Here is a 24280-nt window from a genome sequence, read left to right on the forward strand (position 1 = left end):
CTATCTCTCTTGGGTTTGGGTTTCTTTTTTTTCTGTATGTTTTTCTTTTTCTTTTTTTTTTAAATCATATCCCAAATGGCTTAAATCCTACTTTTCTAACATACCCATTACATACTGATTTGGTGCTTGGTGGAACACATGTTTTGGTTTTTAATGTTTTTTCCTCCAGCCTTAATCCTACTGAGTAGCATAATGAAAACTAATTGCCTCCTTGGGCGGCTGTTTGTATGGGCTAGAGACTCAGACAGCTAACTTCATCTCAGCCTAAGTCTTCTGCTGGTGAAGGTAGGCTGTTGTACAGCCATGGCAAGGGGCCAGCCAGAGAGCCAGAAAAGGTTGGAGTGGGGAGTCAAATTCCTGTATCAGAGCCCCTCTTTTAGAATTCTCATACCTCAAAGAGGTAGAGCAGTGTCATGAGAAGAGTACCAGGTTTTGGGGAAACTCACGTTCTTAGTAGAGCTTTGCTACTTCACAAAATCACAGAATCTCAGAGTTAGAAATCTCCCCCACTCCAGACCTCAGCAGGAATCCCCTGAAAATACCCCTGATGGAAGAAATTAGCCACTCCTTAACTCCATTATTCCAGTCATGCTCCATAGCCTTCTGGATATCTCTCCCTGGATAGCTTGTAAGCATCCTCAAACTCAACATATACAAAATAGACTCATTAACTTTTCTCCTTCATCTGCCCTACCTCCAAATTTCCCTGTTTCTGCTGAGGGCACCATCATCCTCCCAGTGATCTAGGTTAATAACCCTGGAGTCCTCCCTGGCTCTTTCCTTTCCTTCACCCTTCATATAGCATCAGTTGCCAAGACTTGTCAAGTCTACCTCTACAGTATCTTTCATCAATTCCCTTCTCTCCACTCACAAAGCCAACACCCTAATTCAGACTCTCATCTCCTCATATTAAGTTGTGGGCATTCACCATTCATCTTAACTTTTGTCCTGCTACTGGACTTTGCTGACTGTTGTTGTCAGTTGTTTCAGTCCTATCTGACTCTTTTGATCCCATTTGTGGTTTTCTTGGCCAAGATACTGTAGTGGTTTGCCATTTCTTTCTCCAGCTCATTTTACAGATGAGGGAAGAAACTGAGGCAAACAGAGTTAAGTGACTTGCCCAAGGTCATACAGCTAGTAAGTATCTGAGGGCAGATTTGAAATCAGGAAGATGAGTCTTCCTGACTCCAGGCCTGGCACTCTATCCATTGCACCACCTACCTGCCCTCATATCAAAGCTACCTTCATGATACCTTCGTGATACCTTCATGAGTAGCTTTCCTAGCTCTCAGTTTCTCCATTCCCCAATCTATCTTCCACTTCGCTGTCAAAATCATCTTTTTAAACTACTGGTCTAAACATGTTGTTCTCCTCTTCAAAAGTCTATAAACTACTTAGTTTGGAGTTTAAGGGCTCCTCAATCTGGCTCCCACCTATCTTTCTAGCCTTATTTCATGTTATTTTCCCCTCATAACCTCTCTAGTCCAGCCATACTGGATGAAAACATTCCATTTGGAGCTAGAGGATCTGAATTCAAATATTGGCTTTGCCTCTTACTACCTATATGACCTTGGGCAAGTCACTCTGAGCCTCAATTTCCTTATCTTTCAAATAAAAGATAAAAGATTTTGACTATAGAGGTTGTAATGTTTCTTCTTCCTGAGACTCATCTTCCTCAGTTCAAATCTGGCCTCAGGTACTTACTAGCTGTGTGACCCTGGACAAGTCACTTAACCCTGTTTGCCTTAGTTTCCTCATATGTAAAATAAGCTAGAGAAGGAAATGGCTAACCACTCTGATATCTTTGCCAAGAAAACCCCAAACTGGGTCACAAAGAGTCAGACAAGACTGAAATGACTCAACAAGAAGTATGTTTCTTCTAGCTTTAAATCTATGATCCTATGGTCTCCACTGACGGCAAACTCACTTCTTCCCAAGGCAGTCCATTCCACTAATAGCTGGCTTTGATTATTAGGAGGGTTCTCTTTATGTGAAAATTAAGTCTTCTTTTCTACAACTGCCATCTCTCGTTCCTTGTTTTGTCCTCTACAGTCAAGCATAGGAGGTCTCATTCCCCTTACACCTAACAGTTCTTCATATATTTTAAGACAACCATCATTTCCCTGCTAATGCTTCTTTTCTTTAAATGAAATCTCCTCAGTTCCTTCAATTTGTTTTCATATGACAATGGTTTTGAGTATCCCCATCTTGGTTACTCTCTTTTAGACACTCTCTAGTTTGCCAATGTTGTCTTATAAGGGTAGAACCCAGAAGTGAATAAAATACCTCTGATATGGCCAGACTAGCACATAGTATAATAATTCTATGATCCTTCATTCTGGAGTCTAGTTTTCTCTTAATGCATTAGCTTTGGGGACTGCCATATTGCATTGTGGGTTCACACTGAGCTGGCAGTCCATTAAAACCTTGAGATCTTTTTTAGATGAATTACTACATAGCTAGACCTCCCCGACTCTGTACTTGTGCAGCTGTTTTTGTTTGTTTATCCCAAGTATAGGATTTTTCATCCCTCTCTGTAAAATTATACCTCATTAGATGTGGCTCATTCTATTCTGTTCAGATTTTTTGGATCCTGATTGTCATCCAATGCATTCACTATCCTTTCTAACTTTGTGTCATATGTAGACAATTTGATATGAAATGTCTTCTATGTCTTCATTTATATTGCTACCCAAATTGTTGAACAACAGATCCCTGAGATACTCCACTAGTGACTCCAAGTTGACATCAAATGTTTAATGACTAAACTTTGGGTCTAGTCAGTCAGCCACTGTCAAAACCACTTAAATTTCCAACCATCTAGACCAGAGGTGTCAAACAGCCCACCCCTACCCCAAGATCCAATGTGGCCCACAACACTCTGGAGTGCTACTGGAATCAGATTAAAATGTAGTTGGGAAATATTTAACAAAATAAATAAAAATATAATAAAACCTAGTCAACACCACATTTTAAAAACCAAGTCAATATGCAGCCTGAAGGGATTCTTATGTACAGATTGGTGGTCTCTGTTTCTATTTGAGTTTGATTACACTGATCTAGGTCATAGCTCTCCATCTTGTATGCAAAGACAATTCAAGATAATCTGTCAAATGCTTTGCAAAGTATATATAAACTGCATCTTCAACTATATCCTTCTGAACTACATATGTATGTGCATATATATGTATATATACCCCCACACACACACACACATATAGCTAAATTCTATACATCATCTATATCTTTAACTATATCCTTCATTTGCTAGTCTAGAAACACTGTCAAAATAGGAAGTCGGATCTATTTAACATGACCTGTTTCTAAAGAAGCCGTGATAGCACCACATCCATTTCTGGATGTCCACTAACTATTCTTCTAATATATGCATCTAAGAATTTTGTCAGGAATTGCAATCAAGTTTTTTGGTCTATAGTCTGCAGATTCTTTCCCTTTTTGAAAATTGTGACAACATTTGACAGTCTCCAGTCCTGTAGTTGTGCCTTTTTCAAAGATCACTGACAGTAGCTAAGCAATCACATTTTCCAGTGACCATGAAGAAGTCATTTCACATTTGTAGAGCCTAGTTTCCTCAACTGTAAAATGAAAGGGTTGCAGTAAATGATTTCTGAGTTTCTTTCTGGCTCTGAGAATCTATGAATTTTTCATTCACTTAAATGTACTGCAGCGCTTCTCCCCCACCCCAGAAGATTTTCCCCAGACATTTGGGGAGCACTAAACATCTATATTTGGACTAGGCCAGGGATATCAAGTATGTTTGCACCCTGTTATCCTGCCATGAAGCACTTCTGGAGCTAGTCATCACATTTTCAAACCTGTTGACTTTTAAGAGTAAGGTGCCTATGATACAGATATCAAGCAAGAAGGGAGAAGGGTCTAATGGGGTGGATGGTGATGGAAGCCTTCCCAAATTGGTAATGACCCTTTGCTCCTCAGATGTCATACAACACTTTCTCTAACGCTTTCTAATGCACATGGTTTTGTGGATAGATCATTGGACTTGAACTCTAGAAGTCCTCGGTTTAAATCCTACCTCAAACACTTATTAGCTCTGTGACCTTTGGGCAAGTCATTTAATCTCTGCCTGCCTCAGTTTCCTCAACTGTGAAATGAGTAGGTTGGACTTAATGACCTCTAAGGTCCCTTCTAACTTTAGATCTTGGATTCTGTTATTGTGTATTATGTATGATAGTATTCTCTGTATGTGTCTCATCCCCAAACTAGTTTGTTACCACCCAGAGGGCAGGGGCTGTGTCATAATTTGGGGTTTTCTTGGCAAGGAAACTGGAGTGGTTTGCCATTTCTTTCTTCAGCTCCTTTTATAGATGGGGAACTGAGGCAAACAGGGTTAAGGTATTTGCACACAGCTAGGAAGTGTCTGAAGCCAGATTTGAACTCATGAAGATGAGTCTTCCCGATTCCAATCCCAGTACTCTATCCACTGCACTACCTAGCTGCCCAGCTGTGTCATATATCAACTTTATATCTTCTCCATCACCTAGTACAATGCTCTGCATAAGGTAGATATTTCATAAATTATTTAATAAACAATTCCACTGAATCAAATTGAAAGGGAGAAAGCTCCTGGGCACTTTCAGGCAGTTCTGTATGGGAACCCCCTCCTCACCATTTGGAGACTGATAATAGCAGCCAGGTGACCACTTATTAAGTCTCAGGTGTCCCTATGGTTTGAAAACTGTGGAATGCTACAAGCTAGAGGCAGTGAAAAGGCAGGAACCAAGCCTGTGAGAGTCTTTTCATATACAAATAGCTACTTAATGAATACTTGTTGATGACGATGTAGTTACCTAACAAAGGGATAAGGAGGTGGTGGGAAGCATGCTGAGCTGAGAATTGGGACACCTGGGTCCTCTGCCCCACACCTGCTTCCCTTGGCTGCCATGGAATCTTCCAAGATCTGACTTCCTTCCCCCTCCCTATAACCCTTCCCCTTGACAACAGCTGCTTCTCCCATGTCCTGTTTGCCTCTCTCCAGAGGGATTCATTGGGATTCCACTCAGCTTCCCCTCCCCTGCCTGATGACATTCAGTGAGTCGTATCCACTCTCTGCAAAACCTTTTCCCGAATAAAAGGAAATAAATCATCCCATCCCAGGACACAGCCACTGGGCCACCAACATAATCTTTTAAAAACCATTTCTGAATAGGACTGATAATGAGATAAACTGGCAGAGAGAGGCTGCTGGGTTTTTTTGTGGGATAGAATATGTAAACGGCCACCTCCTCCCCCTCCGCCTCGCCTTTATTTTAGACCACTCTCTCCCAAAAGGGGACATTAGTCTATAAAACCATAGAGGGCACAGACCCTGGCTTCTTCAGCAACCCTCCTGACAACTGAAATTATTGTCAGTATCATAGGATTTGGAGCTGGATTTACAGACGATGAAACTGCCTGCAGAGCTGAGGGAATTTGTCAAACATTGTATCCAAGCTAGTTAATGGCAGATCTGGAATTTGCACCCAGAACTTCTGGCTTTAAATGTGGAGCTCTTTCCCCTCTACCACATATATTCTTATCTTCATTATCATCTCGCCTCTCTATGCAAAAGGCAAAATGAAGAGTAGATTTAACCACTACTTTAGTAAGAAAGGAGGGAAGGGGATGTTTTGAAGCCCAATAGGTTTTTTCCAATCTTCTGCCTTAACATCTGAAGGGATTTTTACCAAAGAAGAAGCAGTGTTCCAAATTCCGTGAAAGTATACAACAACCATGTTGTCACCTACAATATTGGCCATGGAAAATTTCCGTATGGGAGGAAGCACTGAATTTGATGTCAGAGGACCTGGGCTCAAGTCCCAATTCTGTCACTGGGTAACCTTTGCAAGCCTTAATTTCCTTATCTGCTAAATAGACTCGATGATCTCCAAAATTCTTTCCAGCTTTAAATTTATGATACTGTGATCCCACCATTCTCCCCCCTCTCCCAAGTTTTGGAGAAATGAATCTTTGTGTTTCTCAGCTCTCATTCAGTGAATTATTTCCACACTGGAGGCTATGGTTTAAGAAAGGGTTCAGGATGTGCTTCCTGAAAAAAGCCCTTGGGCCATTCTGATCTTCCATCTTGATCCTAGGGAGTAGAGATGGGACCAGCTATAGCTAGGGTGGAGGTGAATGGACTAGATTAGACAGGCATTGTTGTTATCTTGATTGTTGCGTATGTATTGCTTTTACTTAGAAATAAAGAGCTAGGAAATTTGGCTCTGCTCTATTTCCCTTCTGAAATTTTCGGTTCAGTACATTTGAAGGCCAGCAGTTGGAGGGAGCTTCTAGGCCTCTGAACATTCTCTCTCCAATCTGTGTTATTTTTTCATGTCCAAATTATATACGCATGGAGGGTAGCTATCATTTCCATGAAAAGGCATCAAGGACAGCTTCTTGTCTTGATGAACTGACATAGGAATGTACCCTGATGGTTTCATTCCCCACCCCCAACCCCAAAGACGCCCAATGCCTCCTTTGTAAAATACGACACATTATTTCAAGTGTGAAGTTTCCATCACATTTCACTATTTCATTTCCATGGAAATGTGTTGACCAGAGTGTAACAGATTTGTTCTTCTTTGGGGACTTTCGCAGCTGAAGACAGGCTATCTGTCAAACCTAAGACGATGGAAAATTCTAGTCTTTTCATTGAAGGAAAAAATATTTTGTGCATATCCTGCTTTATTTGCCATATGGATAGTCATAGTTTATTTTAGAGGAATTTACTTGCCAAAGGGAAGGGATGAGTTAGACAGTTTCTGGCCAGGAAAATTCATAGGTTCATAGATGTAGAGATGGTATAGACAGCAGAGAGCATCTAGTCCAGCCCCCTCATTGTGTGGGTGAGGAAACTGAAGCCCAGGGAAGTGAAATGTCTTATCCAAAGTCTCATAGGTAGTAAATGGGAGAGGTAGGATTAGAGTGGGCAATCAAATGTTGCAGAAAGGATGAGGACTGATAAAGATAATTAGATTTGGCAATTAGGTAACCTTTGAGAGAATTTCAGTAGAGTGATAGGGTCAGAAACCATATTGCAAAGTGTTGGGGTGAGGCTATGTGGTAAGGAAATAATCATCAAATGTAGTCATCTTTTGCAAGATGTTTGGCAGTGATGAAGAGAGGGATGAAATGATGACTGGATGTGGTAGAAATGATAGAAGGCTATTTTAGATTGACTTGAACATATTAATAAGCAAGTGAAAAGGAGCCAGTAAGGAGGAGGCATAACCACTGGAGTACGGTCCTGAAGAAATCAAGCTATAAATTGTTCTAGTTCTCACCCCACTCTGCATCAGTTTACACAATCTTCCTGTATTTATCTGAATTAATTCTTTTTGTAATTTCTTATGACACAATAACATCATATTCAAGTTTCACAAACTGCTCAATCCTTCCCAATTGATGAGTAAACCCTTATTTTACAGTTCTTTGCTACCATAGAAGTGCTTGCTATAAATATTTTGTTTTTGCATATGTGTCATTTTCCTTTGTCTTTGATCTCTTAGTCAATCAATCAGTCAATAAACATTTATTAAGCACCTACTCTGTGCTAGGCACTGTGCTAAGCACTAGGATACAAAAAAAAAAAAACCAAGCCCCCAAATAATCACGGCCCTTGGGGAGCTCATAATCTAATCTAATTGGGGTATAAGCCCAGGAATGGTATTGCTGGGACAAATTCACAGTTTAGTGACTTTGGGGATATAATTCCAAATAATTCCAAATGGCTTGCCCATTTTCAGAGCTCCATCAACATTGTATTATTGGACTTCTTCAGCCACATCCTCTCCAACAACTAATTTTTATTTTTGGCTACTTCATCAATCTGATGTTTACATGGTAGAACTGAAGTTGTTTCAATTCTCATTTACTTGTTATTTGTAGTTTGGGGCATTTTTTCATGTGGTTATTAATATCTTGGATTTTTTCCCTTGAGAACTGTCTGTTAATATCCTTTGATCATTTATTTATTGAGGAGTGGCTCTTAGTCTTATGCGTTTGGATCAGTTCCCCATATATCTTGAATATTAAACCTTTATCAAAGAAATTTCCTGCAATTATTTTCCCCCAGTTGTTTCTCTCCTAATTTTAACTTTATTGATTATATTTACCCAGCTTTTCAGTTTTGTGTAATCAAAACGAACCATTTTGTCCTCTACGATCCTTTCTATTCCTTGCTTAGTCAAGAATTCTTCTCCCTATCCATATCCATATATATATATATATACACACACACACATATACATACATACATACATACATACATATAATCCATTTGGAGTGTATTGTGGTATATGATGTGAGATATTGGTCTAAACCTAATTTCTGCTGGAGTGCTTTCCAGTTTTCCCAATAATTATTATCTAGAGTCCTGAACACTATGAACACTATGCTACCACTATGTTCATTCATTTTTGTGTCTTGCATACCTAATATATTCCACTGACCAACTTTTCAATTCTTGATAGTTTTAATGATTACTTCTTTGTAGTATAGAGATCTGCTACTACCAGGTACCCTTCCTTTCTACTTAAAAAAAAAATGCTTCCCTTGAGTTTCTTGACATTTTTTCCCCCAGATGAATTTTAGTATTATTTTTCCTAGCTCTCTAAAATAATCCTTTGGTGGTTTGATTGTTCTTGGCATTGAAAAAGTTTAGATTTATTGTCATTTTTATTATGTTGAGACAGACTAATCATAAGCTTTAATATTTCTCCAATTATGTAGGTATGTATTTCTGTAAAGAGTAATTATATCATTATACTTCCTATCTGTGTCTTGGTAGGTAGACTCTCAAATATTTTATATATTCTGTAATTATTGAATGAAATTTCTCTTTCTGTCTCTTCCTGCTGGGGTTTTGTTGGTAGCATACAGAAAAGCTGATGATTTTTGAGGGCTTACTTTATATTCTACCACTTGGCTGAAATTATTGATTACTTCAGTGAATTTGTAGTTACATCTTTAGGGTTATTTAAACAGACCTTCGCATCATCTGCAAAAATCAATACTTTTGTTTCCTATTTGCCTATGTTTATTCCCTCCATTTTTCTTATATTATTGCTATCACTATCATTCCTAGTATAACATCAAATAATAGTGATAATAGACATTCTTGGTTTTTTGCCTGATCATATTGGAAAGGCCTCTAGCATTTCTCTAGTACATATAATGCTGTCGCTAGGTTTTAAAAAGCTACTGTTTAGCACATTAAAGGAAGGTCTATTCATTCCTTTGCTTTTCAATATTTTTTAAAATGGATGTTGCAATTTACCAAAGGCTTTTTCTACATCAATTGATATGATCATGTGAGTTTTTGCTTTTTGTTGTTTTAATATGGTCTGTTATTTTTATAGTTTTCCTTATATAGGGTCAACTCTGCATTCTAGGTATAAATTCTTCATAGTATTAACTGTTCTTTTAATATGTAGTTGAAGCCTCTTTGCTAATATTTTATTTAATATTTTTGTACTAATATTAATTAGGGATATTTCGTCTATAGTTTATTTTCTCTGCTCTGTCCCTCCTTAGTTAAGGTAGGATTCAAGATCATATCTGTATGGATATAAGTATAGAGGAGTTTGGTGGGAGACCTTCCTTTATCATTTTTGCATACCATTTATGTAATATTTGGATTAAATTGTTTTTTAAATGTATGATAGAATTCACTTGTAAATCCACCTGGTGATGAATTGTTTTTTTTTTCTTTACTGATTTATTATGTTTTTTTCTATTTCTTTTTCTGAAATGGATTGTTTGAATCCTCTATAGTTCTATTAATGTGTGTATTTTATATATTTATAAATATTCGTTCTTTTCATTTAAGTTATTAATTTTGTTGGCATAAAATTGGGCAAAATGGTTTCTGATCATTTCTCTTATTTGTTCTTCATTTGTTAACTATCTTTTCCTATACTTCAATTGACTTTTCCTTTAAGTATATAGAGGCTATGCCTTTTGGTCTATATATATTAATAACTGTTATTAATTTGCTATCTATGATGTTTTTAAAGTATAAATATAGCTTCCCTGATTATCTCTTTTAATTATTTCTTTTTTATACCATTACCTTGTCTGATTATTAACCTTACTTTTTTTTAGTTCACCTAAATGATAACAGATTTTGCCACAGCACCTTCTTTTAACTCTGTGTGAATCTTTATGTTTCAAACCGATTTCTTGTAAATAGCAATTGGATTCTGCTTTTGGATACATTCTGTTATCTTCTTCCAAATTAGGGGTGAGTTCATCCTATTCACTTTCTGGGTGATGATTCTTAATTGTATATTTCCCCTTCATCCTATCCTCTTGTACTTTTTTGTCTCTTTGACCCCACCGCCTCTTCACAAAGAAGAAGATGATGGTTAAAGAGGACTACTCTTAATATTAGAGATCCATAATTGAAGTAATCTGTTTCCATTCACTGCTCCCTCTTCTTTTCTCCATTATCCTACCCCCAATCACAGCTTTTTATTCCTTTCCTATTTTCTTTCCTTTCCTTTTAACCTACTTTCAGGCTTCATTCACTGATGTTGAAATTGGCTTTGTTTATGACACAACTTTCATTGATCAAACCATCCTATTTAAATGATGTGTAAATTTTTATGTTTCAAGTCTATTTCTTGTAAACCATTGTAAGCCATTATTGGCTTCTGGTTTTTCATCCATTATGTTACCTTCTTCTGCTTAATGGGTGAGTTTATCCCATTCATATTCGTGGTTATGATTGTTAATTCTATATTTCCCTTCATGCTATCCACTTAAACTTTTCTTTCTCTTTGTCCTTTGCCCTTCTCTTTACAAAGAAGTGGTGAGTTATTTCTATAATAAAAATCTTGCTTCGTTTCAACTGACCCAGCTTCCCCTACCCAGACCCTGGTCACAGAATCTTACCCTTACTTTTTGCTTTTAATCTTCCACACATGACTTATCCCACGAAAATATAGTTTGCTTTGGTTATGCTTCAGATTTTATCCTCCTTTTGAGATCCCTCTTTCTCTGTCCGTGTTCCCATCTGCTTCCCTTTTGTATGCGATATATTTCTACACCAAATTCTGTGTGTGTATTTGTATATAAGCATGTGTGTTTAACCCTCCTTTATGTGGTTCAGATGAAAGTGAGGTTTTTGTGAAGCCTATTCCCCTCCCCCAACCCTTTCCTCAATATTTGTATAATTTTCTCACACACCCCAGTTATGTGAGATTATAAGTTTTATTGCTTTCTTTCTGCCCTCTCCCCCAAGTGTATTCCCTTTCCCCTCTTTTTACTTTATTCTCTCAAAACTCTTAAAATTGAAGAAAACCATTCCTCAGGCCTTCTATTTGTTTTATTTAACTTTCTCTACAACCGTTAATGGCATTAGAGTTCTGAAGGGAACTTGTTTCTTTTCTCTCAATTAGAATATAATTACTTCATCATATATAAATATATATACATATATATACACATGTATATACACACATATGTATGCATATATGCATGTGTGTGTATGTATGTATGTATGGTGGCTCCTTCCAATTACTCAAATGTATTTACCTTCCTTGGTTTATCTTATCTTCTGTGTTTACATTTCAGAGTTTCTTTTCAGCACTGGTCTTTTCATCAGGAATGCTTGGAAGTTTTTGGTTTTGTTGAAGCAGCTGGCGTTGCAGTGGATAGAGCATTGGGCTTGTGTCAGGAAGACCTAAGTTCAAATCTGGTCTGACATTTACCAGGTCTGTGATCCTGGGAAAGTCAGTTAACCATAGACTGCCTCAGTTTCCCCAACTGTAAAATGGGAGTAATAATACCACCTCCCTCTGAGAGTTGCTGTGAAGACTGACTGAGAGAATATTTGTAAAAGCATAATGCTTGCACATAGGAGGTGCCATATAGGAGGTTCATTCTCTTCTCCCTTTTTAAAAGATTTATTTCATTTATTGTTTTGCTTTTTAAAATTTCTTAATTAAAATTTTTACTTGAAAAACAAGCAGTTATTTTTTCTCCCTCCCACTTTCTTCCCCCGCTAGGGAGAAAAAAAACCCAACTCTTGTGACAAATATACATAGTCAAGGGAAAAAATGATTATGCTTGTCACATCCAAAAATGTTTATTTTATTGTGTACATTTAGTTCATCTCCTTCTGTTAGGAGATAAGCAGCATTCTTCTCCAACGAGGAATCATGATTAGTCAATTCATTGGTCAGAGTTCTTAAGTCTTTCAAGGTTTTTCATCTTCATAATGTTGTTGTTTTAGTTAGTGTATACTGTTCTCCTGCCTTTAATTCATTCACCTGTACAATATTGTTTCAGTATAAATTTTCCTCCTGATTCGACTCACTTTAACCTACATTGGTCCAACACCTCTTAGGTTTCTCTAAAACTATCCCCTTCACCATTTCTTATACCACAACAGTGCTCCATTACCATATTTATATACTGTAATTTGTTCAGCCATTCCCCAAATTGATAAGTACTTCCTAAGGTTCCAGTGATTTGCCCCTATGAAAAGAGCTGCTAAAATATTTTTGTACATATGTCCTTTTCTCTTTCTTTGATAGTTTTGAGGTTCCCTATCATATTGTACTCAGTTTTGCAAGGTATTATTCTTGGTTGTAGACCTTCATCTTTCATCTATGAGGATATTATGTTCTAAGCTCTTTTCTCCTTTATACTAGTAACTGCTAGGTCTTATGATTGTGGTTCCTTGGTTCTTGACCTCTTTCTTTCTGGTGGCTTGCAGTATTTTTTTCTTTTTAGAAGATCTGGATTTTGGTTATGACATTCCTAGGAATTTTCAAGGTGGGTAACCAGTAGATTTTTTATATTTGTAATTTGCTCTCTGGTTCTAATATAGATTGACAATTTTTATTTATCTCTTGAAATACAGTATCCTGGTTTTTAAAAAAAATCATGTGGTTCAATTTTCTTAAATTATTTTCTTCTAGGTTTTGGTCTTGGATTTCCCTGGGTTCATAAAAATTCTTCGTTGTCAATGTTTTCTTCTGTTTACTCATATTTCCAACCTTATTGAATTGGAATTTTGTGTCAAAATCAGAACTTCTAGAAATAATGATGAAGCTTTGTTTGGTCCTGATCAATTTTGTTGTTCAGTCATTTCAGTCATGTGCAACTCTTTATGACCCCATTTGGGGTTTTCTTGGCAAAGATACTGGAATGGTTTGTCACTCCTTCTCCAGCTCATTTTACAGAGGAAGAAACTGAGGCAACCGGGGTTAAATGACTTGTCTAGGATCACACAGCTAGTTTGTGTCTTCCTAGTGATTCCTCCTGACTCCAGGTCTGACACTGTTGTCTACTGCTCCATCTAGCTGCCCTCCTAATCAATGGTTTCCTACTAGTGTTTCCTGCAGGTACTGAGTACTATGCTCAAAGGAGTAATTCAGGTAGTTAGCTATAAACTTTCAGAGCTCCAGGGTCCAATCTGATCCCTGCCCTACTGTTCTAAGTTCTGCCAGCTCTCAATCCCAGGACAAGGTCAGAGTGACACAGTTGCAACTTCGAAATATTTCTGGCTCACCCTGATCTACACTTCCACTTTCCTATTCCCAGGAACACAGCTTAGCTTCCTCCTCATCCACATACTGTTAAGTCTTCTGTATATTTCACTCCCTGACCTAGACTTTTCAAGCTGGACTCCTTCCCTAGTGCCTTAGGCTTCTGGCTATTTCTTTGTATGAACCTGGCCTGGTAAAAGCACCTACAGCAGCTTTTCCTCAGATGTCTTTATGTGTTTCAGTATGGCACTCTTGTTTTGATCCTTGGTGGAGGACCTCCACAGGAGCTGGGCTGTTCTGCTCCCCTTCATTGTGCAGACAAAAGCTGGCTATGAAAGTTCTTAACTGTGTAACAAATAAGAAAACAAAGTCGTAAATTAGTATTTACAATGTTTCAATAGGAAAAAAGATTACAGATTTACCTGGAGTAGTAGTAAATAATGATGATATAACCTTTGTAACCTTATAGTTTATAAAGCCTTTTATTCATTGCTGTTTCTTTCTGGTCCCGAGAACATTGAACTCCAAGGAAGCAAAGTGCTTTCTCCTGGGCGGTACACCCACCTTTCCATTCCAAATCAAAATTGCTCTCTCCACAGCAACCAGAACCCCATCTCAGTAGCTTCCCTGAATTTCACTGATTAGCTTTTCTTCTTCTTGCCTCAAAACCCAGAACACATATCCAAGAGAGACTTCTTTCTTCTCTTCAGTACCTCCCATTCCTCCTCCTCATCCTTTGTACAATTTACCTTTCCTTTTTCTAAAACAACTACTAAATTGCTTCACTTTTGCATAGTCTGTACATCCCCCTCAGGAAGTTACCTCCACGTTTTCAAATCTCATTATCTTCTCATTACAAAAATTAGCATAAACATTAGCATACCTACAACCCAATTACATTTCTATTACTCAGGTCTCATCACTGATTTACAGAAGGTATTCTTATGATGTTTCAGGTTTTGTTGGAATAAGTCATTACATAGAACTCCTTGGGAGATGGGAACTTCCGGGGAGAGCACTCGGGGTTGGGCTGGATAGGGGAGGCTAGAGAAAGGTGGGTAGAGATAGGTTGGCCTGTGCTCTAGCAATAATGGGCTGGCATGTAGTCTGTGGGCCATGTGACCTCAGGATAGGCTGCCTTCTTACCCTTTGCCAGAGCCCCAAATAGGATAAGATCAAATAAGAGACCTTTCCCTTGATTAACCTTCTCTCTGCTATAATAATAGCTCACATTTCTATAGCATTTCATGAATGACAAAGCATTTTCCTTACAATAACTGTAAGGTAAGGTTATCCCCATTTCACAGATGAAGACACTAAAACACAGAGAGATAAGCAGGTGAAATTCACAGCTAGTAAGTGGCATGGCTGGGACTAAACCCCAATCCTGGCCTTTTTCTGTCACACCACATTGCTTCTCTCATCTTGGCATATCCTTGAACATAATGGATAGTTGCCATTTTTAGCATCTATGGCAGTGTGGTATTAACAAAAATAACTCACATTTATGTAGCATTTTAAGGTTTACAAAGTGATTTCCTCCCAACAGGTCCGAAGTCCTTTCTCTACCACTAATTCCTTTACCTAGGAGACTTGCAGCAAATGTTTCACCTCCCAGGGCAATTTGCATTTTAAAAGAAAACTGGGGTGGAGCTAGAATCTGTCCATCTCTAGTGATGGTATTAGGGACAGGGGCAAAATGAGGAGTGGGGATTTTGCTAATACCACCCCCCCCCAAAAATTGCAGCACCCTGGATAATCAGCTATTATGCCCGAGTAGAAGGCCAGCCCTATACTCTAATCAGATCTGCATCAGCTGAATCCCCAGCACACAAAGGAAAAGCCTGGTAACTTCTGATCATTATTTGGTAGCCTCTCTTGGATCCTAAATTTTGCTAGGAATTCCTGAATTTTTCAGCAATGTTGTAGCAGTGAAGGAAGGATGATTTTTGCCTTGTTCCCCCCTCCAAAAAACAAGCAAACCCTCAAACCTTCCCTTTGCTCAAATGAAATTTTCTCATGAGAGATCTTCCGTCTCCTGTAATTGTTCTTTAAATAAGCAGGTAGCCTCTCCAGAGTAATTTTCTACTGGCTCTGATTCTTTGGCCACATTTCACTTTTTGGAAACTTTTGCAGGTGTGGGGAACCTACAGCCTCAAGACCACATGTGGCCTTCTAGGTGCTGGGGCACGGCCATTTGACTGAGTTTTACGGAACAAATCCTTTTTGTTCTGTGCAGTTTGGATTCAGTGGAAGGCAGCACTTGAGGACCTAGAGGGCCACTTGTGGCCTCAAGGCCACAGGTTTCCCACCCCTGCTTTAGAGCATTTGGGAACAGGAAGGTGGCACAGTGCATAAAGTACTGGTCCTGGAGTCAGGAAGACTCATCTTCCTAAGTTCAAAACTGACTTCAGACACTTTTTAGCTGTGTGACCATGGGCAAATCACTTAACCCTGTTTGCCTTAGTTTCCTCATCTGTAACACGAGCTGAGCTGTAGAAGGAAATGGCAAACCACTCTGGTATCTTTGCCAAGAAAACCTCAAATGGGGTCACAAAGAGTCAGACACGACTTAAAACAACTGAACAACAGACTAATAAAAACTATTTCACTGGTGATGGCATATTTTAAACTGAATTATGTGAGCCAAGAACAAGATTGTGGCTTCTACCTCTTCAGGCAGTAGATGAATGAGGCTTCCATTCTAATGCTAGCACACACACACACACACACACACACACACACACACACATTTTTAATCTGAAAATCTCTGCCTTCAGCAAACATTAACACATTTCTGGCTAACATTTCTTCCCCATTTTCAATATGAATGCAAGTTACATACTTTCTCTCTCTTGATCTTTTTCCTCCTTAGGTACCAATCTTTTGTACGACTACTAACTTTCTCCTAACTTCCAATAGGCTCTTCCACTTACCACATTTGTGACTTTGAGCAAGTCCCTTAACTTTTCTGAGCCTCAGTTTCAGACTTGAGGAACTCTAAGATCCCTTCCAACTCTGTGATTCTTCATCTGTGAGCTACATACAGGCTTGCCATCATAAAAGGAGAAAATTGAGATGATGGAATTATTGTTGAACAGGCAAAGTCAGAAGTAATACTTCATTTACCTGCAGCACAGACTGACTCTGCACACAGATCACTGTTAACAAGCAATTTTATGCAAGACTATACCTGTTTGTACTAATACAGGAAACATCTGTGCTTATGTTTCCCAAGTCCTTGTGGGATTTTTGCATAAACCCCCTTGCATAAACACATAAGAAAGAAACACCTAAAGGGAAGTCCTCACCCTAACCTGAGCCACTAATAATTCATAGACAAATCAAATCAAACTCAGGAGACAGGCTCTGACATGCTCTGTCTGAAGGAGTCTAATTAGTTCTCCTCAGTTGTCTCATTTGCATATCCATCTGAAGGCAAAGTGTGGTATATATACAAGGTGTGCCACCTAAAACAGTCAGAGAATATTTGAGCTGGAAGAGACCTCAGAGAGCATTTCATCCAAGCTCTTTGTTTTATGTAATGAGGAAATTAGTCTGGCAAGGTGAGTTATTTGCCCTTTGTCACGCAGCCTAATGTCATAAGACCAGGTCTTGAATTCAGGGCTTCTGGTGCTCTTCCTACTGTCTCTTGTAATCTCTTGCACTTGCTTACACTACAGAGTTCCTTGTGCCATCTTGGTGACAACTGTGTCCAGATGTCAGGAGTGGCTGGGGGTGGGCAAGGCATGGGATGATGCCTACAAGATGGGTGGGTTGGAGTCAGTATCCAAAGGCAACTGCCTCCCCTTCTTGAAAAATGTTAAAGGGGAAGGTTCTCCCACAGACTGAAGGGCAAATGCTCCATGGTGCACCCTCTGGGTAGGACCCAATGGCTGGGAGCTAAGTAGCAATTAGACCATCTGTGCCACAGAGTCAGAGGAATCCTCAAGAATACCATTTTGCCAGAGGCCAAGGACTTCCCAGGCCTGGCCATGGTTACAGGTGTGATCATATAAGACAGTCTCAGGTGTTGCCTGAGAACATTTCCTTTCACACGCACACTATGAAGCACCTCCCTGACTACACCACAGGCTGCTCTCTGTGAACTCTCAGGAAAGGACAGCTCCCAGGTAGATTGCTTTAGTGCCAGTCAAGGAGTAACAGAGAACAAAATGATAGGAGTATTGCCTGATAATGCATTGGTAAATGTGCAATCTGGCTCTTCTACGCGCTCCCATGTCAGGGTCAGGGCCTCAGCGAGGGCAGGTGACCTGAAGGAATGAGGGGATGTTCCTAATGGCCAGCCTGGGAGCTGATGCGGTCTAGAGGTTAGGGGTCCTGGCACCCCAGAATCACGATACCCGGGTCCTGCCCGAAAGAATTCGACCCAAGCCTTCTTGCAGCCAAAATCAAAGTTTATTGAAGATTCACCATATTAGCTAGACTCTTAAGGAGTCTGAGCATCTATGGGCTATTGGCTAGATTGTGAAAATTTGAGCATCTTAATGGGCACAAGATGGACCTTATATACAGAAAGACTGTGGGACAGTGGCCAAGTAGTCCAGGAGGTAATAGAATTACCAAGGGTGGGAAATAGTCTGGGGCCAGAGTTTTTCCTTTCTGGGGCTCAGATTCCAACCCCATCAGGGCCAGAGTTTTTCCTTTTTGGGGCTCAGATTTCAACCCCATCAGAGCTAGTGGGCTTTTTTTTTTTAAACTTCTTAAGGAACAAGGAACATCATTTGGTCTCAAGATCCTGCTTAGGGGTCAGGTATTTTCAAATCAATTCATGTTTATTAAGTGTGTATTATGTGCAAGGCACTGTGCTAGTTGCATACGGGAGGATGAAAAACTACGTTCCCTGCCCTCAAGGAACATACTGTCTGGTGGGGGACAGGAAGTGATCCAGAAAAAAATACTACAAGAAAATTCGAGGAGGGAAAGTTAATTTTCATCTAGGGTAGGGCTTCTTAAGCTTTTTCTTTGGGAGTCTTTTGAAGCCTACAGACCCTTTCTCAGAATAATGTTTTTAAATACATAAAATAAAACACATAAGATTACAGAAGAAACCAATTATATTGAAATTTCCAGAGAGGGGAGGTGAGTTGTTCACAGTCAAACAATTAGGAAGTGGCAGACCTGGAATTTAAAACAGTGTCTGCAGATCTAAGGCTTTTGCGACTTACAGGCAAGGTCCCTAAAAACAGCTGGGCTCACTTCTTCCAAACCTCCCACACTGGGTCCAGCATCTTTCCCCCTGCATTCTACCCCAATCCCGCTCCCTCCCCTGTCCTCCAGCCTAAAGTCTTTTCCCAGTGGCCAGGTAGGCAGAAACTACGTATTCAGTTCTTTGTGTCTTGTGGATTGGGGAGAGTTTCCACCTGACTTGCTTCCTAGATCCCAAGGCCCTACCACACGTGGCCTCTTGCCTCATTACTGAAGCTTTTAGCTGCAGCCCCAGGCTTGCTTCATTGTCACCTGAGCAGAAGAGCTGGGAAATAGGCCATTGTGCTCCAATGAGTACATCTTCCCTTCTTTCCACCTCTGCACTCCCATCCACTGTGGGCCCCCCTTCACTCTCCCCTCCCTACCCCCCATCCTAAATAGTGCAGCTGCTTCCTGCCTCCTTCACTCCAATGTACCCCAATACTTCTGCCATTCTTGCTACCATAGGGAAGCCAGGGCTTAGGGCTCTATGGATGCCACCCCGCACAATGACAGGAGAAGTATTTAATGTATCTGTGAACACAAAGGCCAAGAGAGAACAAGAGTGCAGATAGATAGATCCTGGCCTGGGGACATGTTTTTTGAGCTCTGTGCTGATAGGTCAAGGTATCAGGGTATCATGATGTGATGGAAAAGGCATTAGATTTGGTGTAAGGGAACCTGGTTTGAATCTAGGCACTGCTACCTATCTCAAGTATGACCTTAGGCAAGTCACTTCTTAATTATAATGACAGCTAACATTTGTATAGCACCTACTATGTGTCAGGCATCTCATTTGATCCTCACAATACCTCTGGAGTTTGGGTGCTATTATTATCCCTATTTTACAGATGAGGAAATGGAGCAAACAGAAGCTAAGTGATTTTCACAGGGTCACAGAGTTAGTAAGTTTCTGAGGCTAGATTTGAACCCAGATCTTTCCAACTCTAGGACCAGAACTCTATCCACAGCACCACCTAACTGCTTCTTGTTTCTAGGCCCTAGTTTTCCCATATGTAAAATTAGGTTTTCTCTAAAGTCACTTCTAATGTTAATGGCTATGATTCTTAGGCTCTATCTCCAAGGGACGAAGGAAGTGAATCTTCTTTCTCAGGGTGGGATAGCTAACACACTGAATGGCAGAGTTAGGGTCCAAAGAGTTTAGTGCATTGGGCTGAATCTAATAAGGTGATATTTCATAGGCATAATTTGGGTTCAAAAATCAGCTTTTCCAGTACAAGATAGGGAGGTGTTTTTGTTTTTGAAGGACAAGATTATAGAGTGGAAGGGTACATAAATGGGAGGGGAGAGGATAGAGGGAAATGTGTGGTGGCCCCATTATCAAGTTCCTAGGTGAACAGCAAAGCAATGCTAATTCTATAGTCTTTGAGCAAGAAGAAAGGTGACAGAAAGCCACCTTATCTCCTAGTGGGAGTTATGTCTCCATAGACAATATCCTGCCTCAAGAGAAGGGAAATTTGAACTCCTGTTGGCAAATGGCACACAGTGAGCTTCAAGCTTAATTTGAACCAGCAGGATGATGTGGCAAAGTTAATGAAGCCCACTAAGGCTTCCAGATCTTTTTCAGATAATCTGATTTTTTGAACCCAGATTATGCCTATTGAACATCATCTTAATAGATTCAGTATATATACCAAGGTAAAAATTACACAGATCATATGGTCCAATTCTGCCACCTTCCTTTCTCATGATCAATCTCCTTTCTATTGGTTGTGTCCTCCTATCTCTGGCTCCCTGTGCCCCTCTAATTCTAGCCTTCTGGGCACCATCTACCAATAGGAGTTCAAATTTTCAAATTTCCCTTCTCTTGAGGCAGATGTTGTCCATGGAGACATAACTCTCACCATGAGAGAAGGTGCCCTTCTGCCACCCTTCTTCTTGCTGAAAGACTATAGAATTAGCATTGCTTTGTTGTTCACTTATGGACTCATTATGGGGCCACCACACATTCCCCTCTATCCTCTCCCCTCTCCTTATTTATGTACCCTTCCGCTCAGCAATCTTGTCCTGAAAAAACAATTGATTTACTCAGGGGGGGATTGTAGAGTTTTAGTACTTCAGCTCTGTTCCTCTGCTTACCATGTTGTACTTGTAGATCAAGTCCTCTCCCTATCACCATTTCCTTTAAATCCCTATCAATACCCTGAGTAAACCTCAACTGTTCCTATTTCTTTCCTTGGCTGTAACCAGAATCCTTTTCTGTCCATTTTTCCTTGTCAAAAAACCGAGATATGTCATCAGTTTTCATACTTGGACAAAATTCTTGTCCCCACCACTGTGAGGGAAACTTGGGAGAATAGAAAATGTCTTTGTTTTAGCCACATCCCTCTACAGGCAAGGTGATTCCAAGACACTAGTGCTCTGCCCAAGAGAGCCATTTGGATCTGAACTCTTGGCTAGGTAGACCTCAGAGAGGGGAGTAGCTCCAGATCTGGTATAAGGAGGTGGAACCTGAGAACAAAGAAGAACCAGTGTTTTCTGACTAGGCTTTTAGATAGTTAGCTAGCACTAGCTAACACATAGCAGGGGGTGGCAAGTGGAGCTATGTCTAATCCCCATTCCTGTATCCTGTTACTCTGTCTTAGTCCTTGTCTTATCGCTTTTCTCCTTATCATGTCCATACTTTATTCTGCTCTCTGCCTTAGGCAGAGGACATAGCCCTTAAACCTCGGAACCTGTCCAAGGTAGGCTGTTCTGCATACCAAAAAAATCTGTTCTACCACAACTTGTGTGTGATCAGTCATAAGTTCGATGAAGTTCTCCATTTCCTGATTTATAAAATGAGGGAGTTGGGCTAGGTGACCTCCAAGGTCCCTTAAAATTCTAAATCTATAAATCTTGCAAAATTATAGGCTACTTGACAGAGATTCAAGGGGTTCAAGCCCCTAATATTCTTTCTTTCTCTCCTGGACAAAGACCTAGGTTAAATGAGAAAATCTGGGTATGCTTGACATGGAAAAAGAGGCAAACAGTCTTATGAAAGCACAATGGATTTTTGAGTCAGAAGATAGGGAGTCGAGGCACAGCTCTGACACTTACTGCCCTGTGACCTCAGGCAAGTCTCTTAACCTTCTAGACTTAGTTTACACATCTGTAAAATAAAAGGGTTGGACTAGATGAGTCTCCAGGCCCCTTCCAGTACTAAATTTTGTTATCTTGTGAATCCCAGGGAATGGAAGACAGGTAAGTCTGGCACAGAGCCATATCTTCTTGTCAAACCAGTGAGCTCCTTCTAGCTTGACAGAGCCACTGGCAATCATGTGGGACTATAAAAATAACCAAAGGAAAGAAGATTGGAGGGGAAAGCGGGCTGGAGTGAGAGAGGGAAAGGGAAGGGAGGGGGAGAGGAGCACACAGCTCTTAGAGCTTCTTCAGCTCCATAAAATACCTTTAATGGCTCCTGTGATCAGCTTCAGGTTGAAGGAAAGGAAAAATCAGGTAGGCAAACAAACAGTTCTCCATGGATGGCTCATCTTGCTTCTTGGGACCTAGATTTTTCTTTCTTGATGAACAGACTGTGGGCAAGGGCATCCCCAGACTGGTGGAAAGAGCCCTCCCTGAAAGAACTTGAACCCTAAAGTGGTTGGGGGAGGGGTTAGAGATCACAGGATTATAGGATTTAAAACTGGAAGAGAACTGAGGAATCTACCCTTTCTCATGTATATGTATATGTATGCCTATGTGTACTGCAGGTGTACATGTATGTGTGTACATGTATGTGTACATGTGTGTTTGTATTTGGTGGAAAGGGGAGAAAAAAAGGGTACATAAAGGAACTGAAGAGGGAATATCACGCCAGGAGAAATGGGATATACAAGAAAATTCCTGAAGATATACTTACCTTTACAAGGCTGCCCCTGCCCAGAAGCCCTGTAGGTAAGGGGAAAGAATCCCTCCTGTATTACCCAGAAGACTGAGGAGCGAGTGTGGGCCAAGATCTGATCATAGTTCTCAAATGTGCCCACTGTGTGTGAGTAAGGGGGGAGGGGGCAAGGCATAAAAGGGAAACCCAAATATAAACCAGAGAGAAATAAGAGAGCAGGTCAAAATAAGCAGGGTGCGGTAGAGAATAATAATAATAATAATAATAATAATAATAATAATAATAATAACTAGTATTTATATAAATGCACATTAAGGTATGCAAAGCACTTTATAAACATTTACTCTTTTGATCCTCACAACAACCCTGGAAAGTAGATGCTATTATTACCCCCATTTTAGAGATGTAGAAACTGGAGCAGAGAGATTAAATGTCTGCCCACCATTACACAGCTACTAAGTGTCCAAGGTCACATTTGAACTTGGGTCTTCACGACCCTAGGTCAAGCACTCTATTGCATCACCTAGCTGCCTCTATATTTTTTTTAACCAGAAATATCAAATTTTATTAAGATCATTAAACCACATTGTCTCATCTGTTGGGTCAGAATCTTCCACTGTCTATGAATTTATAGGGATTCTAGCTGCCTCTGATAAGCAGATACAGATAGAGAGACTAACAACATTAAAATTCCTTTCTATAGCATGTTAAGTTTTGCCAAGTTCAATCTTCACAGTAGTTCCATAAGGTAAAAACTATTGCATTCTATTATTATCTCCATTTTACAGGTAAGGAAATGGGCTCAGCGAAAGAGACATGACTTACCAGGGGTTATGCAGCTAATAAGTAGTAGAGCAGGATTTGAATTCAGGTCTTCTTATTCCAAAATGAGCCCTCTTTCTGCTGTTCCAACAGAATTTCAGAGGTCATCTGCTTCACCTGGCACATGAACTGGAATCCCTGCCTAACATCCCTGACAAATGGTCAACCAATCTGCTTTTCAAGACTTCTAGTCATGGGGATATAGCAATTGCTATAGAGTGGTAGAAATCACCACCGCCAGGGCACCACCGCCATTCCACTGTGAAACGGCTCTGATTGTCAGAAAGGTTTTGCTTTTTGTTTTTTGTTTTTCTTTGCTGACCTCAAACCTCACTCTGCAACTTATACCCACTGTTCCTTGTTCTACTGCCTGGGGTCAGACCAAACAAGTTTCATTCCATTTCATGCCAACACGTAACAGCTCTTTGAACACCTGAAGATAACAGTCAGGTTAGAATCTCTAGGTCCAGTCTTGGCTCTGCCACTAATGTGATGTTTACGCCAGTGCAAATACTATCCAGTCTCTGAGCCTCAGTTTCCTCATCTGTAAAGTGAACTAGGCTTACAGAATTTAGAAGTGGACCTTAGACATCTAGTCCAATCCTTTTAATAATAATAGCTAACATTTAAATAGCACTATAAGGTTAACAAAGCATTTTACGTACGTTATCAAACTTGATCTTTACAACAACATGGTGAAGCGGGTACAACAGGTGCTATTGGTGCTATTTTCATAAGTGAGGGACCTTGAGGAGTGGGCAATTGAGTAACTTGGCTATGCTCATACAGCAATAAATAGAAGAGCTAGGATTTGAATCCTGGTTATCTGACTCTAACTCTAAATGTAAATCTTGTTTCCACTTAGGACATTTCTGGTTATGGCATT

General features: G+C 39.9%; 1 protein-coding gene across 3 annotated transcripts in view; it reads left to right on the top strand.

Annotated features, from left to right (window-relative positions):
• IQSEC3 (IQ motif and Sec7 domain 3) overlaps nucleotides 1–24280 on the top strand; it is a 152554-nt gene that overhangs the window by 107054 nt on the left and 21220 nt on the right. The gene's annotated exons all lie outside the window — the stretch shown is intronic.

Source organism: Vombatus ursinus, unplaced genomic scaffold (genome assembly GCF_900497805.2).
Source record: "Vombatus ursinus unplaced genomic scaffold, bare-nosed wombat genome assembly UNPS02012082.1, whole genome shotgun sequence".
NCBI classification, from domain to species: Eukaryota; Metazoa; Chordata; class Mammalia; order Diprotodontia; family Vombatidae; genus Vombatus; species Vombatus ursinus.